The 19,715-nt window shown below is 50.9% G+C and overlaps 1 protein-coding gene across 1 annotated transcript in view; it reads right to left on the bottom strand.

The window, feature by feature from the left end:
• The window catches only part of LOC121281479 (soluble guanylate cyclase 88E-like), a 1,149,736-nt gene that overhangs the window by 967,340 nt on the left and 162,681 nt on the right, over nt 1-19,715 (bottom strand). The window lies entirely within an intron of this gene.

Genomic DNA, 19,715 nt, shown 5'->3' with positions numbered 1-19,715 from the left:
GTACACTCACACTGTCCCCCTTGTTCACTCTCTCTCCTCACCCAGTACCCCTTGTTAACTCTCTGCCTCCTCGCTCTGTCACACTACATCATTCTCTCTCCTCACACTGTCACACTTCTCTCCTCACTCAGTCACCATTCTCCCCTCACTCTGTCCCCCTTCTTCACTCTCACTCCTCACTCTGTCCATCTTGTTCCATGTCTATCCTCATCCTGTCCCCCTTGTGCACTACCTCTCATCACTCAGACCCCTTGTTCACTCCCTCTCCACACTCATTCCCTCTTGTCCACTCTCTCTCCTTTCCTAGTGCCCCTTGTTCACTCTCTCTTCTCAATTTGTCCCCCCATTCACTCTTTCTCCTCAATCTATCCACCTTGTTCTCTCGCTCTCCTCACTCTGCCCCTTTGTTCACTCTCTCTCCTCACTCTGTCCCCTTTATACAATCTCTCTTCTCAATTTGTCCCGCTTGTTCACTCTCTCTCCTCACTCTGTCCCCCTTGTTCACTCTCTCTCCTCGCTTTGTCCACTTAGTTCACTCTCTCTTCTCACTCAGTTTCCCTTGTTCACTCTCTCATCTGAGTCATTCCCCCTTGTTCACTCTCTCTCCTTGCTCTGTCCCCATTGTTCACTCTCTCACTTCTGTCAGGCTACCTTCTTCACTCACTCAGTCCCCCTTGTTCACGCTCTCTCCTCACTCTGTCCCTCTTGTTAACTCTGTCTCCTCACTCTGTCCCCCTTGTTCACTCTCTCTCCTCACTCTTTCCCCCTTGTTCACTCACTATGTCCCCCTTGTTCACTCTCTCTCCTCTCTCTGTCCCCCTTGTTCACACACACTGACCCCTTGTTCACTCTCTCTCCTCACTCAGTCCCCCTTGTTAACTCTCTTTCCCCTCACTCTGTCCCCCTGTTCACTCTCGCTCCTCACTCTGTCCCCCTTGTTCACTCTCTTTCCTCAATCTCCGTTCTCACTCTGTGCCCTTGTTCACTCTCTCTTCTCAATTTCTCCCCCCCGTTCACTCTTTCTCCTCACTCTATTCCCCTTGTTCACACGCTCTCCTCACTGGGGCCCCCTTGTTCACTCTCTCTCCTCACTCAGTCACCCTTGTTCACTCTCTCTCCTCACTCTTTCCCCCTTGTTCACTCACTCTGTCCCCCATGTTCACTCTCTCTCCTCACTCTGTACCCCTTCTTAACTCTCTCTCCTCACTCTGCCCCCCTTGTTCACTCACACTGTCCACTTTGTTCACTCTCTCTCCTCACTCAGTCCCCCTTATTCAGTTTCTCACCTCACTCAGTCTCCCTTGATCGCTCTCTCTCCTCACTCTGTCCCCCTTTTTCACTCTCTCTCCTCTCTCTGTCCATCTTGTTCACTCTCTCTCCACACTCTGTCCCACTTTTTCACACTCTCTCATCACTCTGTCCCCCATGTGCACTCTCTCTCCTCACTCAGTCACCCTTGTTCACACACTTCGACCCAATTGTTCACTCTCCACAATGTGTCCCCATTGTTCACTCTCTCTCCTCCCTCTATCCATCTTGTTCCATCTCTCTCCTGACTCTGTCCCCCTCGTTCACTCCGTCTCCTCACTCAGTCCCCCTTGTTCACTCTCGCTCCTCACGCTGTCCCCATTGTTTACTCTCTCTCCTCACACTGTCCCCATTGTTGACTTTCTCTCCTCACTGAGACCCTTTGTGCACTCTCGCTCCTCACTCTGTCCTCCATGTTATCTCTCTCTCCTCACTCTGTCCATCTGGTTCTGGGTCTATCCTCATTCTGTCCCACTTGTTCACTCTCTCTCCGCTCCTACTCCCGGTTTTTCACTCTCTCTTCTCAATTTGTCCCCCCGTTCACACTTACTCCTCACTCTATCACCCTTGTTCACTCGCTCTCCTCACTCTGTACCCCTTGTTCACTCACTCTGTACCCCTTCTTCACACTCTCTCCTCCCTCTGTCCCCCTTATCCACTCATTCTCCACTCCTACTCCCCCTTGTTCACTCTCTCACCTCACTCTGTCCCAGTTGTTCACTCTCTCTCCTCACCCTGTCCCCCTTGTTCACTCTCTCACCTCACCCTGTCCCCCTTGTTCACTCTCTCACCTCAGTCTTTCTCCTCTGTTCACTCTCTTTCCTTGCTCTGTCCCCATTATTTACTCTCACTTCAGTCTGGCTCCCTTCTTCACTCACACAGACCCCCTTGTTCACTCTCCCTCCAGACTCTGTCTCCCTTGTTCACTCTCTCTCCTCACTCTGTCCCCCTTGTTCACTCTCTCCCCTCACCCTATCCCCCTTGTTCACTCTCTCTCCTCACTTCTCCCCCATGTTCACTCACACTGACCCCTTGTCCACTCTCTCTCCTCTCTCTGTCCCCCTTGTTCACTCACACTGACCCTTTGTTCACTCTCTCTCTCCTCACTCTGTCACCCTACTTAATTCTCTCTCCTCACTCTATCACCCTTCTACCCTCACTCTGTCCCCCTGTTCACTCTCGCTCCTCACTCTGTCCCCCATTTTTACTATCTTTTCTCACTCTGTGCCCTTGTTCACTCTCTCTTCTCAATTTGTTCCACCGTTCACTCTTTCTCATCACTTTGTCCCCCTTGTTCACTCGCTCTCCTCATTCGGTCCCCCTTGGGCACTCTCTCTCCTCACTCAGTCACCCTTGTTCACTCACTCTGTCCCCCTTCTTCACACTCTCTCCTCAATCTGTCCCTTTTGTTCACTCTCTCACCTCACTATTTCCCACTTCTTCTATATCTCTCCCTTACTCTGTCCCCATTGTTCACTCTCTCTCCTCACTTTTTCCCCCATGTTCACACTCTCTCCTCTCTCTGTGTCCCTTGTTCAATCTCTCTCTTCTCTCTGTCACCCTTGTTCACACTCTCTCTCCTCACTCTGTCACCCTACTACATTCTCTCTCCTCACCCAGTCACCCTTCTCTCCTCACTCTGTCACCCTTGTTCACTGTCTCATCTCAGTCTTTCCCCCTTGTTCACTCTCTCTCCTTGCTCTGTCCCCATTGTTCAGTCTCTCACTTCATTCTGGCTCCCTTCTTCACTCACACAGTCCCACTTTTGTTCATTCTCTCTCCTCACTCAGTGCCTCTTGCTCACTCTCTCTCCTCACTCTGTCCCCATTGTTCACTCTCTCTCCTCACTCTGACCCCATTGTTTACTCACCCTGTCCCCCTTGTTCACTCACACTGACCCCTTGTTCACTCTCTCTCCTCACTCTGTCCCCCTTCGTCACTCTCTCTCCTCACTCTGTCCCCCTTCTTCACACTCTCTCCTCAATCTGTCCCTTTTGTTCACTCGCTCACCTCACTATTTCCCCCTTGTTCACTCACTCTCCTCACTCTGTCCCCCTTGTTCACTCTCTCTCCTCACTCTGTCCCCTTTGTTCATTCTCTTTATTCACTCTGTCCCTTTTGTACATTCTTTCTTCTCAATATGTCCCTCTTGTTCACTCTCTTTCCTCACTCTGTCCCCGTTATTCACTCTCTCTCCTCGCTCTGTCCCCTTTGTTCACTCTCGCTCCTCATTCAGTCCCCTTTGTTCACTCATTCCGTCCCCCTTCTTCACTCTCTAACCTGCCTCTGTCCCCCTTCTTCACTCTCTAATCTCTGTCTTTCCCCCTTGTTCATTCTCTCTCCTTGCTCGGTCCCCATTGTTCACTTTCTCACTTCAGTCTGGCTCCCTTCTACACTCACATCGTCCCCCTTGTTCACTCTCTCTCCTCACTCTGTCCCTCATATTCACTCTCTCTCCTCACTCTGTCCCCCTTGTTCACTCTCTATCCTCACTCTGTCCCCCTTGTTCATGCTCTCGCCTGACTCTGTCCCCCTTGTTCAATCTCTCTCCTGACTCTGTCCCCCTTTTTCACTCTCTCTTCTCACTCTGTCCCCTTGTTCACACTCTCTCCTCACTCTGACCCCGTTGTTCACTCTCACTGACTCCCTTGGTCACTCACACTCTCCACTTTGTTCACTCTCTCTCCTCACTTTTTCCCCGTTGACCACTCTCTCTCCTCCCTCTGTCCATCTTGTTCCATCACTCTCCTCACTCTGTCCCCCTTGTTCACGCTCTCTCATCACTCTGTCCCCGATGTTCACTCTCTCTCCTCACTCAGTCACCCTTGTTCACTCACTCCGACAAACCTGTTCACTCTCTCACCTCGATCTGTCCCCCTTGTTCACTCTCTCTCCTCATTCTGTCTCCCTTGTTCACTCTCTCTCCTCACTGTCCCCCATATTCACTCTCTCTCCTCACTGTCCCCCTTGTTCACTCCTTCACCTCACATTGAATCCTTTGTTCACTCTCTCTCCTCCCTCTATCCATCTTGTTCCATCTCTCTCCTGACTCTGTCCCCCTCGTTCACTCCGTCTCCTCAGTCAGTCTCCATTGTTCACTCTCTATCCTCACTCTGTCCATCTTGTTCCGTGTCTATCCTCATTCTGTCCCTTTTGTTCACTACCTCTCATCACTCAGTCCCCTTGTTTACTCACCCTGTCCCCCTGTTCACTCTCTCTCTTCACTCTGTCCTCCTTGTTCACACACACTGACCCCTTGTTCACTCTCTCTCCTCACTCTGTCCCCCTTCGTCACTCTCTCTCCTCACTCCGTCCCCCTTGTTCATTCACTCTGTCGCCCCTGTTCACTCTCTCAATTGGCTTTGTCACCCTTTTTCACTCTCCCCTCACCCTGTCCCCCTTGTTCAAACTCTCACCTGACTCTGTCCCCCTTTTTCGTTCTTTCTCCTCACTCTGTCCCCCTTGCTCACTTACTCTGTCCCCATTGTTCACTCCCTCTCCTCACTCATTCCCTCTTGTCCACTCTCTCTCCTTTCCTAGTCCCCCTTGTTCACTCTCTCACCTCAATTTGTCCCCCCATTCACTCTTTCTTCTCACTCTATCCACCTTGTTCTCTCTCTCTCCTCACTCTGCCCCCTTGTTCACTCTCTCTCCTCGCTGTCCCCTTTGTTCACTCTCTCTCCTCACTCTGTCCCCTTTGTACAATCTCTCTTCTCAATTTGTCCCGCTTGTTCACTCTCTCTCCTCACTCTGCCCCCATTGTTCACTCTCTCTCCTCGCTTTGTACCCTTTGTTCACTTTCTCTTCTCACTCAGTTCCCCTTGCTCACACTCTCTCCTCACTCTGAACCCACTGTTCACTCTCTCTCCTCATTCTGTACCCCTTCTTAACTCTCTCTCCTCACACTCTCCCCCTTGTTCACTCACAATGTCCACTTTGTTCAGTCTCTCTCACTCAGACACCCTCGTTCAGTCTCTCTCCTCACTTAGTTCCCTTGCTCGCTCTCTCTCCTCACTCTGTCCCCCTTGTGCACTCTCTCTCCTCTCTCTGTCCATCTTGTTCCATCTCTCTCCTCATTCTGTACCCTTTGTTCACTCTCTCTCCTCACTCAGTCCCCTTTATTCACTACCTCTCATCACTCAGTCCCCCTTGCTCACTCCCTTTCCTCACTCATTCCCCCTTGTCTACTCTCTCTCCTCTTCTAGTCCCCATTGTTCTCTCTCTCTTCTCAATTTGACACCCCGTTCACTTTTCTCATAACTCTATCACCCTTGTTCACTCGCTCTCCTCACTCTGTCCCCCTTGTTCAGTCTCTCTCCTCACTCTGACACTTTGTTCATTCTCTCTCCTCACTCTGTCCCCTTTGTACATTCTCTCTTCTCAATTTGTCCCTCTTGTTCACTCTCTCTCCTCACTCTGTCCCCCTTGTTCACTCTCTCTCCTCGCTCTGTCCCCTTTGTTCACTCTCTCTCCTCACTCAGTTCCCCCTTGTTCACTCACTCCGTCCCACTTCTTCACTATCTAAGCTCCGCTGTCTCCCTAATTCACACTCTCATCTCAGTCTTTCCCCCATGTTCACTCTCTCTCCTCACTCCATCCCCCTTGTTCATTCACTCTGTCGCCCTTGTTCACTCTCTCAATTGGCTTTGTCACCCTTTTTCACTCTCCCCTCACCCTGTCCCCCTTGTTCAAACTCTCACCTGACTCTTTCCCCCTTTTTCGTTCTTTCTCCTCACTCTGTCCCAATTGCTCACTTACTCTGTCCCCCTTGTTCACTCTCTCTCCTCAATCTTTCCTCCTTGTACACTCACACTGTCCCCCTTGTTCACTCTCTCTCCTCTCTCTGTACCCCTTGTTCAATCATACTGACCCTTTGTTCACTCTCTCTCCTCACCCAGTCCCCCTTGTTAACTCTCTGCCTCCTCGCTCTGTCACACTACTTCATTCTCTCTCCTCACACTGTCATACTTCTTTCCTCACTCAGTCACCATTCTCCCCTCACTCTGTCCCCCTTGTTCATTCTCACTCCTCACTCTGTCCATCTTGTTCCATGTCTATCCTCATCCTGTCCCCCTTGTTCACTACCTCTCATCACTCAGTCCCCCTTGTTCACTCCCTCTCCTCACTCATTCCCCCTTGTCCACTCTCTCTCCTTTCCTAGTCCCCCTTGTTCACTCTCTCTTCTCAATTTGTCCTCCTGTTCACTCTTTCTCCTCACTCTATCCACCTTGTTCTCTCGCTCTCCTCACTCTGCCCCCTTGTTCGCTCTCTATCCTCGCTCTGTCCCCTTTGTTCACTCTCTCTCCTCATCTGTCCCCTTTGTACAATCTCTCTTCTCAATTTGTCCCGCTTGTTCACTCTCTCTCCTCACTCTGTCCCACTTGTTCACTCTCTCTCCTCACTTTGTACCCTTTGTTCACTCTCTCTTCTCACTCAGTTCCCCTTGTTCACTCACTCCGTCCCCGTTCTTCACTCTCTAACCTCCCTCTGTCCCCCTAATTCACTCTCTCATCTCAGTCGTTCCCCCTTGTTCACTCTCTCTCCTTGCTCTGTCTCCATTGGTCACTCTCTCACTTCAGTCTGGCTCCCTTCTTCACTCACACAGTCTCCCTTGTTCACGCTCTCTCCTCACTCTGTCCCTCTTGTTCACTCTCTCTCCTCACTCTGTCCCCCTTGCTCAATTACTCTGTCCCCCTTGTTCACTCTGTTTCCTCACTCTTTCCCCCTTATTCACTCACACTGACCCCATTGTTCACTCTCTCTCCTCTCTCTGTCCCCCTTGTTCACTCACACTGACCCCTTGTTCACTCTCTCTCCTCACTGAGTCCCCCTTGTTCACGCTCTCTCCTGACTCTGTCCCCCTTATTCAATCTCTCTCCTGACTCAGCCCCTCTTTTTCATTCTCTCTTCTCACTCTGTCCCCTTGTTCACACTCTCTCCTCACTCTGACCCCACTGTTCACTCTCTCTCCTCATTCTGTACCCCTTCTTAACTCTCTCTCCTCACACTCTCCCCCTTGTTCACTCAGAATGTCCACTTTGTTCAGTCTCTCTCACTCAGTCCCCCTCGTTCAGTCTCTCTCCTCACTTAGTCCCCTTGCTCGCTCTCTCTCCTCACTCTGTCCCCCTTGTGCACTCTCTCTCCTCTCTCTGTCCATCTTGTTCCATCTCTCTCCTCATTCTGTACCCCTTGTTCACTCTCTCTCCTCACTCAGTCCCCTTTATTCACTACCTCTCATCACTCAGTCCCCCTTGTTCACTCCCTTTCCTCACTCATTCCCCCTTGTCTACTCTCTCTCCTCTTCTAGTCCCCATTGTTCACTCTTTCTTCTCAATTTGACACCCCGTTCACTTTTCTCATAACTCTATCACCCTTGTTCACTCTCTCTCCTCACCCAGTCCCCCTTGTTAACTCTCTGCCTCCGTGCTCTGTCACACTACTTCATTCTCTCTCCTCACACTGTCACACTGCTCTCCTCACTCAGTCACCATTCTCCCCTCACTCTGTCCCCCTTGCTCACTCTCACTCGTCACTCTGTCCATCTTGTTCCATGTCTATCCTCATCCTGTCCCTCTTGTTCACAACTCTCATCACTCAGTTCCCCTTGTTTACTCACCCTGTCCCCCTGTTCACTCTCTATCTTCACTCTGTCCTCCTTGTTCACACACACTGACCCCTTGTTCACTCTCTCTCCTCACTCTGTCCCCCTTCGTCACTCTCTCTCCTCACTCCGTCCCCCTTGTTCATTCACTCTGTCGCCCTTGTTCACTCTCTCAATTGGCTTTGTCACCCTTTTTCACTCTCCCCTCACCCTGTCCCCCTTGTTCAAACTCTCCAGCTGACTCTCTCCCCCTTTTTCGTTCTTTCTCCTCACTCTGTCCCAATTGCTCACTTACTCTGTCCCCCTTGTTCACTCTCTCTCCTCAATCTTTCCTCCTTGTACACTCACACTGTCCCCCTTGTTCACTCTCTCTCCTCTCTCTGTACCCCTTGTTCAATCATACTGACCCTTTGTTCACTCTCTCTCCTCACCCAGTCCCCCTTGTTAACTCTCTGCCTCCTCGCTCTGTCACACTACTTCATTCTCTCTCTTCACACTGTCACACTTCTTTCCTCACTCAGTCACCATTCTCCCCTCACTCTGTCCCCCTTGTTCATTCTCACTCCTCACTCTGTCCATCTTGTTCCATGTCTATCCTCATCCTGTCCCCCTTGTTCACTACCTGTCATCACTCAGTCCCCCTTGTTCACTCTCTCTCCTCACTCATTCCCTCTTGTCCACTCTCTCTCCTTTCCTAGTCCCCCTTGTTCACTCTCTCTTCTCAATTTGTCCCCCCATTCACTCTTTCACCTCACTCTATCCACCTTGTTCTCTCGCTCTCCTCACTCTGCCCCCTTGTTCGCTCTCTATCCTCGCTCTGTCCCCTTTGTTCACTTTCTCTCCTCACTCTGTCCCCTTTGTACAATCTCTCTTCTCAATTTGTCCCGCTTGTTCACTCTCTCTCCTCACTTTGTCCCACTTGTTCACTCTCTCTCCTCACTTTGTACCCTTTGTTCACTCTCTCTTCTCACTCAGTTCCCCTTGTTCACTCACTCCGTCCCCCTTCTTCACTCTCTAACCTCCCTCTGTCCCCCTAATTCACTCTCTCATCTCAGTCGTTCCCCCTTGTTCACTCTCTCTCCTTGCTCTGTCTCCATTGGTCACTCTCTCACTTCAGTCTGGCTCCCTTCTTCACTCACACAGTCTCCCTTGTTCACGCTCTCTCCTCACTCTGTCCCTCTTGTTCACTCTGTCTCCTCACTCTGTCGCCCTTGTTCACTCTCTCTCCTCACTCTGTCCCCCTTGCTCAATTACTCTGTCCCTCTTGTTCACTCTCTCTCCTCACTCTTTTCCCCTTATTCACTCACTATGCCCCCCTTGTTCACTCTCTCTCCTCTCTCTGTCCCCCTTGTTCACTCACACTGACCCCTTGTTCACTCTCTCTCCTCACTGAGTCCCCCTTGTTCACGCTCTCTCCTGACTCTGTCCCCCTTATTCAATCTCTCTCCTGACTCAGCCCCTCTTTTTCATTCTCTCTTCTCACTCTGTCCCCTTGTTCACACTCTCTCCTCACTCTGACCCCACTGTTCACTCTCTCTCCTCATTCTGTACCCCTTCTTAACTCTCTCTCCTCACACTCTCCCCCTTGTTCACTCACAATGTCCACTTTGTTCAGGCTCTCTCACTCAGTCCCCCTCGTTCAGTCTCTCTCCTCACTTAGTCCCCTTGCTCGCTCTCTCTTCTCACTCTGTCCCTCTTGTGCACTCTCTCTCCTCTCTCTGTCCATCTTGTTCCATCTCTCTCCTCATTCTGTACCCCTTGTTCACTCTCTCTCCTCACTCAGTCCCCTTTATTCACTACCTCTCATCACTCAGTCCCCCTTGTTCACTCCCTTTCCTCACTCATTCCCCCTTGTCTACTCTCTCTCCTCTTCTCGTCCCCATTGTTCACTCTTTCTTCTCAATTTGACAACCCGTTCACTTTTCTCATAACTCTATCACCCTTGTTCACTCGCTCTCCTCACTCTGTCCCCCTTGTTCAGTCTCTCTCCTCACTCTGTCCCCTTTGTACATTCTCTCTTCTCAATTTGTCCCTCTTGTTCGCTCTCTCTCCTCACTCTGTCCCCCTTGTTCACTCTCTCTCCTCGCTCTGTCCCCTTTGTTCACTCTCTCTCCTCACTCAGTCCCCCTTGTTCACTCACTCCGTCCCACTTCTTCACTATCTAAGCTCCGCTGTCCCCCTAATTCACACTCTCATCTCAGTCTTTCCCCCATGTTCTTTCTCTCTCCTTGCTAAGTCCCATTGTTCACTCTCTCTCCACACTCTGTCCCCCTTGTTCACACACTCTGACCCACTTGTTCACTCTCTATTCTCTCTCTGTCCCCCTTGTTCACTCTTTCTCTTCACTGTCCCCTTGTTCACTCTCTCTCCTCACTGTCCCCCTTGTTCAATCCCTCTCCTCACATTGAACCCTTTGTTCACTCTATCTCATCCCTCTATCCATCTTGTTCCATCTCTCTCCTGACTCTGTCCCCCTCGTAAACTCTCTCTCCTCCCTCTGTCCATCTTGTTCCATGTCTATCTTCATCCTGTACCCCTTGTTCACTACCTCTCCTCACTCATTCCCCCTTGTCCACTCTCTCTCCTCTCCAAGTCCCCCTTGTACACTCTCTCTTCTCAATTTGTCACCCCGTTCACTCTTTCTCCTCACTCTATCCCCCTTGTTCACTCTCTCTCCTCACTCTGTCCCCTTTGTTCATTATCTCTCCTCACTCTGTCCCCTTTGTACATTCTCTCTTCTCAATTTGTCCCTCTTGTTCACTCACTCTCCTCACTCTGTCCCCCTTGTTCAATCATACTGACCCTTTGTTCACTCTCTCTCCTCACCCAGTCCCCCTTGTTAACTCTCTCCCTCCTCGCTCTGTCACACTACTTCATTCTCTCTCCTCACACTGTCACACTTCTCTCCTCACTCAGTCACCATTCTCCCCTCACTCTGTCGCCCTTGTTCATTCTCACTCCTCACTCTGTCCATCTTGTTCCATGTCTGTCCTCATCCTGTCCCCCTTGTTCACTACCTCTCATCACTCAGTCCCCCTGTTCACTCTCTCTCCTCACTCATTCCCTCTTGTCCACTCTCTGTCCTTTCCTCGTCCCCCTTGTTCACTCTCTCTTCTCAATTTGTCCCCCATTCACTCTTTCTCCTCACTCTATCCACCTTGTTCTCTCGTTCTCCTCACTCTGCCCCCTTGTTCACTCTCTCTCCTCGCTCTGTCCCCTTTGTTCACTCTCTCTCCTCACTCTGTCCCCTTTGTACAATCTCTCTTCTCAATTTGTCCCGCTTGTTCACTCTCTCTCCTCACTCTGTCCCCCTTGTTCACTCTCTCTCCTCGCTTTGTTCCCTTTGTTCACTCTCTCTTCTCACTCAGTTCCCGTTGTTCACTCAATCCGTCCCACTGCTTCACTCTCTAACCTCCCTCTGTCCACCTAATTCACTCTCTCATCTCAGTCTTTCCCCCTTGTTCACTCTCTCTCCTTGCTACGTCCCATTGTTCACTCTCTCTCCACAATCTGTCCCCCTTGTTCACACACTCCGACCCACTTGTTCACTCTCTATTCTCTCTCTGTCCCCCTTGTTCACTCTCTCTCCTCACTGTCCCCATTGTTCACTCTCTCTGCTCACTGTCCCCCTTGTTCACTCTCTCTGCTCACTGTCCCCCTTGTTCACTCCCTCTCCTCACATTGAACCCTTTGTTCATTCTATCTCCTCCCTCTATCCATCTTGTTCCATCTATCTCCTGACTCTGTCCCCCTCGTAAACTCTCTCTCCTCACTCTGTCCATCTTGTTCCATGTCTATTTTCAGCCTGTACCCCTTGTTCACTACCTCTCATCACTCAGTCCCCCTTGTTCACTCCCTCTCCTCACTCATTCCCCCTTGTCCACTCTGTCTCCTCTCCTAGTCCCCCTTGTTCACTCACTCCTCTCAATTTGTCACCCCGTTCACTCTATCTCCTCACTCTATCCCTCTTGTTCACTCTCTCTCCTCACTCTGTCCCCTTTGTTCACTCTCTCTCCTCATTCAGTCTCCCTTGTTCACTCACTCCGACCCACTTGTTCACTCTCTATTCTCTCTCTGTCCCCCTTGTTCACTCTCTCTCCTCACTGTCCCCCTTGTTCACTCCCTCTCCTCACATTGAACTCTTTGTTCACTCTATCTCATCCCTCTATCCATCTTGTTCCATCTATCTCCTGACTCTGTCCCCCTCGTAAACTCTCTCTCCTCACTCTGTCCATCTTGTTCCATGTCTATCTTCATCCTTTACCCCTTGTTCACTACCTCTCATCACTCAGTCCCCCTTGTTCATTCCCTCTCCTCACTCATTCCCCCTTGTCCACTCTGTCTCTTCTCCTAGTCCCCCTTGTCCACTCTCTCCTCTCAATTTGTCACCCCATTCACTCTATCTCCTCACTCTATCCCTCTTGTTCACTCTCTCTCCTCACTCTGTCCCCTTTGTTCACTCTCCTCATTCAGTCCCCCTTGTTCACTCACTCCGTCCCCCTTCTTCACTCTCTAACCTCCCTCTGTCCCCCAATTCACTCTCTCATCACAGTCTTTCCCCCATGTTCACTGTCTCTCCTTGCTACGTCCCATTGTTCACTCTCTCATTTCAGTCTGGCTCCCATCTTCACTCACACAGACCTCCTTGTTCACTCTCTCTCCTCACTCTGTCCCTCTTGTTCTCTCTCTCTCCTCGCTCTGTACCCCTTGTTCACTCTCTCTCCTCACTCAGTCCCCCTTGTTCACTTTCTCTCCTCACTCTGTCCCACTTGTTCACTCTCTCTCCTCACTCTGTCCCCTTTATACATTCTCTCTCCTCACTCTGTCCCCTTTGTACATTCTCTCTCCTCACTCTGTCCCCTTTGTAAATTCTCTCTTCTCAATTTGTCCCTCTTGTTCACTCTCTATCCTCACTCTGACCCCCTTGTTCACTCTCTCTCCTCGCTCTGTCCCCTTTGTTCACTCTCTCTCCTCACTCAGTCCCCCTTGTGCACTCACTCCATCCCCCTTCTTCACTCTCTAACTTCCCTCTGTCCCCCTAATTGACTCTCTCATCTCAGTCTTTCCCCCATGTTCACTCTCTCTCCTTCCTCTGTCCCCATTGGTCAATCTATCACTTCAGTCTGGCTCCCTTCTTCACGCACAGTCCCCTTTGTTCACTCTCTCTCCTCACTCTGACCCTCTTGTTCACTCTCTCTCCTCACTCTGGCCCCCTTGTTCACTCTCTCTCCTCACTCAGTCCCCCTTGTTCACTTTCTCTCCTTACTCAGTCCCACTTGTTCACTCTCTCTCCTCACACTGTCCCCTTTATACATTCTCTCTCCTCACTCTGTCCCCTTTGTAAATTCTCTCTTCTCAATTTGTCCCTCTTGTTCACTCTCTATTCTCACTCTGACCCCCTTGTTCACTCTCTCTCCTCGCTCTGTCCCCTTTGTTCACTCTCTCTCCTCACTCAGTCCCCCTTGTGCACTCTCTCCGTCCCCGTTCTTCACTCTCTAACCTCCCTCTGTCCCCCTAATTGACTCTCTCATCTCAGTCTTTCCCCCATGTTCACTCTCTCTCCTTCCTCTATCCCCATTGGTCACTCTCTCACTTCAGTCTGGCTACCTTCTTCACACACAGTCCCCTTTGTTCACTCTCTCTCCTCACTCTGACCCTCTTGTTCACTCTCTCTCCTCACTCTGTCCCCCTTGTTCACTCTCTCGCGTCACTCTGTCCACCTTGTTCACTCTCTCTCCTCACTCTGTCCCCCTTGTTCACTCTCTCTCCTCACTCTGTCCCCCTTGTTTACTCACACTGACCCCTTGTTCACTCTCCTCACTCTGTCCCCCTTCGTCACTCTCTCTCCTCACTCAGTCCCTCTTGTTCATTTAATCTGTTGCCCTTGTTCACTCTTTCAATTGGCTTTGTCACACTTTTTCACTCTCGCCTCACTCTGACACCTTGTTCACTCTCTCTCCTGACTCTGTCCCTCTTTTTCGTTCTTTCTCCTCACTCTGTCCCCCTTGCTCACTTACTCTTTCCCCCTTCTTCACAATCTCTCCTCACTCTTTCCCCCTTATTCACTTGCTCTGGCCCACTTGTTCACTCTCTCTCCTCTCTCTGTCCCCCTTGTTCACTCACACTGACCCCTTGTTCACCCTCTCTCCTCACTCAGTCCCCCTTGTTAACTCTCTGCCTCCTCGCTCTGTCAACCTACTTCATTCTCTCTCCTCACACTGTCACCCTTCTCTCTTCACTCTGTCAACCTTCTCCCCTCACTCTGTCCCCCTTGTTCACTCTCTCTCCTCACTCATTCCCCCTTGTCCACTCTCTCTCTTCTCTTAGTCCCCCTTGTTCACTCTCTCTTCTCAATTTGTCCCCCCGTTCACTCTTTCTCCTCACTCTATTCCCCTTGTTCAATCGCTCTCCTCACTCTGTCCCCCTTGTTCACTCTCTCTCCTCACTTTGTCCCCTTTGTTCATTCTCTCTCCTCTCTCTATCCCCTTTGTACATTCTCTCTTCGCAATTTGTCCCTCTTGTTCACTCTCTCTCCTCACTGACCCCCTTGTTCACTCCCTCTGCTCACATTGAACCCTTTGTTCACTCTCTCCCCTCCCTCTATCCATCTTGTTCCATCACTCTCCTGACTCTGTCCTGCTCGTTCACTCTCTGTCCTCACTCTGTCCATCTTGTTCTATGTCTATCCTCATCCTGTGCCCCTTTTTCACAACCTCTCATCACTCAGTACCCCTTGTTCACTCTCTCCCTCACTCATTCCCCCTTGTCCAATCTCTCTCCTCTCCTAGTCCCCCTTGTTCACTCTATCCTCTCAATTTGGCACCCCGTTCACACTTTCTCCTCAGTCTAGCCCCCTTGTTCACTCTCTCGCCTCACTCTTTCCCACTTGTCCACTCTGTCTCCTCACTCTGTCCCCTTTGTTCATTCTCTCTTCTCAATTGGTCCCTTTTGTTCACTCTCCCTCCTCACTCTGTCCCCCTTGTTCACTCTCTCTCCTCGCTCTGTCCCCTTTGTTCACTCTCTCTCCTCATTCAGTCCCCCTTTTTCACTCACTCCGTCCTCCTTCTTCACCCTCTAATATCCCTCTGTCCCCCAGTTCACTCTCAAGTCTCAGTCTATCCCCCATGTTCACTCTCTCTCCTTGCTACGTCCCCATTGTTCACTCTCTCACTTCAGTCTGGCTCCCTTCTTCAAACACAGTCCCCCTTCTTCACTCTCTAACCTCCCTCTGTCCTCCTAATTCACAGTCTCATCTCAGCCTTTCCCCAATGTTCACTCTCTCTCCTTGCTCTGTCCCCAATGTTCACTCTCTCACTTCAGTCTGGCTCCGTTCTTCACTCACACAGTCCCCGTTGTTCACTCTGTCTCCTCACTCTGTCCCTCTTGTTCACTCTCTCTCGTCACTCTGTCCCGCTTGTTCACTCTGTCTCCTGACTCTGTACCCCTTCTTATCTCTCTCTCCTCACACTCTCCCCCTTGATCACTCATAATGTCCACTTTGTTCACTCTCTCTCCTCACTCAGTCCCCCTTGTTCAGTCTCTCTCCTCACTCAGTCCCCTTGCTTGCCCTCTCTCCTCACTCAGTCCCCCTTGTTCACACTCTCTCATCACTCTGTCCCCCATGTTCACTTTCTCTCCTCACTCAGTCACCCTTGTTCACACACTCCGACCCACTTGTTCACTCTCTCTCCTCTCTCTGTCCCCCTTGTTCACTCTCTCTCCTCACTGTCCCCCTTGTTCACTCCCTCTCCTCACATTGACCCCTTTGTTCACTCTCTCTCCTCCCTCTATCCATCTTGTTCCATCTCTCTCGTGACTCTGTCCCCCTCGTTCACTCTCTCTCATCACTCTGTCCATCTGGTTCCATGTCTATCCTCATCCTGTCCCCCTTGTTCACTCACTCTGTCCATTTTCTTCACTCTCTAACCTCCCTCTGTCCCTCTAATTCACTCCCTCATCTCAGTCTTTCCCCCATGTTCACTCTCTCTCCTTGCTCTGTCCCCATGGTCACTCTCTCACTTCAGTCTGGCTCCCTTCTTCACACTCACAGTCCCCCTTGTTCACTCTCTCTCCTCACTCTGTCCCCCTTGCTCATTTACTCTTTCCCCCTTGTTCACTCTCTCTCCTCTATCTGTCCCCCTTGTTCACTTACACTGACCCCTTGTTCACTCTCTCTCCTCACTCAGTCCCCCTTGTTAACTCTCTCTCTCCTCGCTCTGTCACCCTACTTCATTCTCTCTCCTCACACTGTCACCCTTCTCTCCTCACTCTGTCAACCTTCTCCCCTCAATCTGTCCCCCTGTTCACTCTCGCTCCTCACTCTGCCCCCTTGTTCACTCTCTCTCCTCACTCTGTCCCCCTTGTTCACTCTCTCTCCTCGCTTTGTCCCCTTTGTTCACTCTCTCTCCACATTCAGACCCCCTTGTTCACTCACTCCGACACCTTCTTCACTCTCTAACCTGCCTCAATTCCCCTTCTTCTCTCTCTCATCTCTGTCTTTCCCCCTTGTTCACGCTCTTTCCTTGTCTGTCCCCATTGTTCAATCTCTCACTTCAGTCTAGTTGCCTTCTTCACTCACACCGTCCCCCTTGTTCACTCTCTCTCCTCACTCGGTCCCTTTTGTTCACTCTCTCTCCTCACTCTGTCCCCCTTGTTCACTCTCTCTCCTCACTCTGTTCCCCTTGTTTACGCTCTCTCCTGACTCTGTCCACCTTGTTCACTCTCTCTCCTCACTCTTTCCCTCTTGTTCACTCTCTCTCCTCACTCTGTCCCCCTTGTTCACACTCTCTCCTCACTCTATCCCTCTTGATCATTCGCTCAGTCCCCCTTGTTCACTCTCTCTCCTCTCTCTGTCCCCTTTGTTCAATCACACTGACCCCTTGTTCACCCTCTCTCCTCACTCAGTCCCCCTTGTTAACTCTCTGCCTCCTCGCTCTGTCAACCTACTTCATTCTCTCTCCTCACACTGTCACCCTTCTCTGCTAACTCTATCCACCTTCTCCCCTCACTCTGTCCCCCTTGTTCACTCTCTCTCCTCACTCTGTCCATCTTGTTCCATGCCTATCCTCATCCTGTCCCCGTTGTTCACGACCACTCATCACTTAGTCCCCCGTGTCCATTCCCTCTCCTCTCTCAGTCCCATTTGTTCACTCCCTCTTCTCAATTTGTCCCCCCGTTCACTCTTTCTCCTCACTCTATTCCCCTTGTTCACTCGCTCTCCTCACTCTGTCCCATTTGTTCATTCTCTCTCCTCTCTCTATCCCCTTTGTACATTCTCTCTTCGCAATTTGTCCCTCTTGTTCACTCTCTCTCCTCACTGTCCCCCTTGTTCACTCCCTCTCCTCCCATTGACCCCTTTGTTCACTCTCTCCCCTCCCTCTATCCATCTTGTTCCATCTCTCTCCTGACTCTGTCCCGCTCGTTCACTCTCTGTCCTCACTCTGTCCATCTTGTTCTATATCTATCCTCATCCTCTGCCCCTTGTTCACTACCTCTCATCACTCAGTCCCCCTTGTTCACTGTCTCTCCTCACTCATTCCCACTTGTCCACTCTCTCTCCTCTCCTAGTCCCCCTTGTTCACTCTCTCCTCTCAATTTGGCACCCCGTTCACGCATTCTCCTCAGTCTAGCCCACTTGTTCACTCACTCTCCTCATCCTGTCCCCCTTGTTCACTCTCTCTCCTCACTCATTTCCACTTGTCCACTCTCTCTCCTCACTCTGTCCCCTTTGTTCATTCTCTCTTCTCAATTGGTCCCTTTTGTTCACTCTCCCTCCTCACTCTGTCCCCCTTGTTCACTCTCTCTCCTCGCTCTGTCCCCTTTGTTCACTCTCTCTCCTCATTCAGTCCCCCTTTTTCACTCACTCCGTCCTCCTTCTTCACCCTCTAATATCCCTCTGTCCCCCAGTTCACTCTCAAGTCTCAGTCTATCCCCCATGTTCACTCTCTCTCCTTGCTACGTCCCCATTGTTCACTCTCTCACTTCAGTCTGGCTCCCTTCTTCAAACACAGTCCCCCTTCTTCACTCTCTAACCTCCCTCTGTCCTCCTAATTCACAGTCTCATCTCAGCCTTTCCCCAATGTTCACTCTCTCTCCTTGCTCTGTCCCCAATGTTCACTCTCTCACTTCAGTCTGGCTCCGTTCTTCACTCACACAGTCCCCGTTGTTCACTCTGTCTCCTCACTCTGTCCCTCTTGTTCACTCTCTCTCGTCACTCTGTCCCGCTTGTTCACTCTCTCTCCTGACTCTGTACCCCTTCTTATCTCTCTCTCCTCACACTCTCCCCCTTGATCACTCATAATGTCCACTTTGTTCACTCTCTCTCCTCACTCAGTCCCCCTTGTTCACTCTCTCTCCTCACTCATTTCCACTTGTCCACTCTCTCTCCTCACTCTGTCCCCTTTGTTCATTCTCTCTTCTCAATTGGTCCCTCTTGTTCACTCTCCCTCCTCACTCTGTCCCCCTTGTTCACTCTCTCTCCTCGCTCTGTCCCCTTTGTTCACTCTCTCTCCTCATTCAGTCCCCCTTTTTCACTCACTCCATCCTCCTTATTCACTCTCTAACATCCCTCTGTCCCCCAATTCACTCTCAAATCTCAGTCTTTCCCCCATGTTCACTCTCTCTCCTAGCTACGTCCCCATTGTTTACTCTCTCACTTCAGTCTGGTTCCCTTCTTCAAACACAGTCCTCCTTGTTCACTCTCTCTCCTCACTCTGTCCATCTTGTTCCCTGTCTATCCACATCCTGTCCCCCTTGTTCACTACCTCTCATCACTCAGTCCCCCTTGTCCACTCTATCTCCTCACTCTGACCCCCTTGTTCACTCTCTCTCCTCACTCAGTCCCCTTTGTTCGTTTTCTGTCCTCTCTCTATCCCCTTTGTACATTCTCTCTTCTCAATTTGTCCCTCTTGTTCACTCTCTCTCCTCACTCTGTCCCCCTTGTTCACTCTCTCTCCTCACTCTGTCCCCCTTGTTCACTCTCTCTCCTTCCTTTGTCCCATTTGTTCACTCTCTCTCCACATTCAGTCCCCCTTGTTCACTCATTCGACCACTTCTTCACTCTCTAACCTGCCTCAGTCCCCCTTTTTCACTCACTCATCTCTGTCTTTCCCCCTTGTTCACTCTCTCTCCTTGCTCTGTCCCCATTGTTCACTCTCTCACTTCAGTCTGGCTCCCTTTTCACTCACACTGTCCCCGTGGTTCACTCTCTCTCCTGACTCTATTCCTTTTGTTCACTCTCACTCCTCACTCTGTCCCCCATGTTCACTCTCAATCCTCACTCTGTCCCCCTTGTAACGCTCTCTCCTGTCTCTGTCCCCCTTGTTCACTCTCTCTCCTCTCTCTGTCCCCCTTGTTCAATTGCTCTCCTCACTGTACCCCTTGTTCACTCTCTCTCCTCACTTTCTCCCTTGTTCACTCCCTCTCCTCACATTGACCCCTTTGTTCACACTCTCCCCTCCCTCTATCCATCTTGTTCCTTCTCCCTCCCGACTCTGTCCCCCTCGTTCACTCTCAATCCTCACTCTTTCCCTCTTTTTCACTCTCTCTCCTGACTCTGTCCCCCTTGTTCACTCTCTCTCCTCTCTCTGTCCCCCTTGTTCAATCGCTCTCCTCACTGTACCCCTTGTTCACTCACTCTCCTCACTGTCCCCCTTGTTCACTCCTTCTCCTCACGTTGACCCCTTTGTTCACTCTCTCTCCTCCCTCTATCCATCTTGTTCCATCTCTCTCCTGACTCTGTCCCCCTCGTTCACTCCGTCTCCTCAAACAGTCCCCCTTGTTCACTCTCGCTCCTCACTCTGTCCAT

Source organism: Carcharodon carcharias, chromosome 8 (genome assembly GCF_017639515.1).
Source record: "Carcharodon carcharias isolate sCarCar2 chromosome 8, sCarCar2.pri, whole genome shotgun sequence".
In the NCBI taxonomy this organism is placed as follows: Eukaryota; Metazoa; Chordata; class Chondrichthyes; order Lamniformes; family Lamnidae; genus Carcharodon; species Carcharodon carcharias.
The sequence above is the reverse complement of the archived record's forward strand: the minus strand, read 5'-3'. Positions and strand labels throughout refer to the sequence as shown.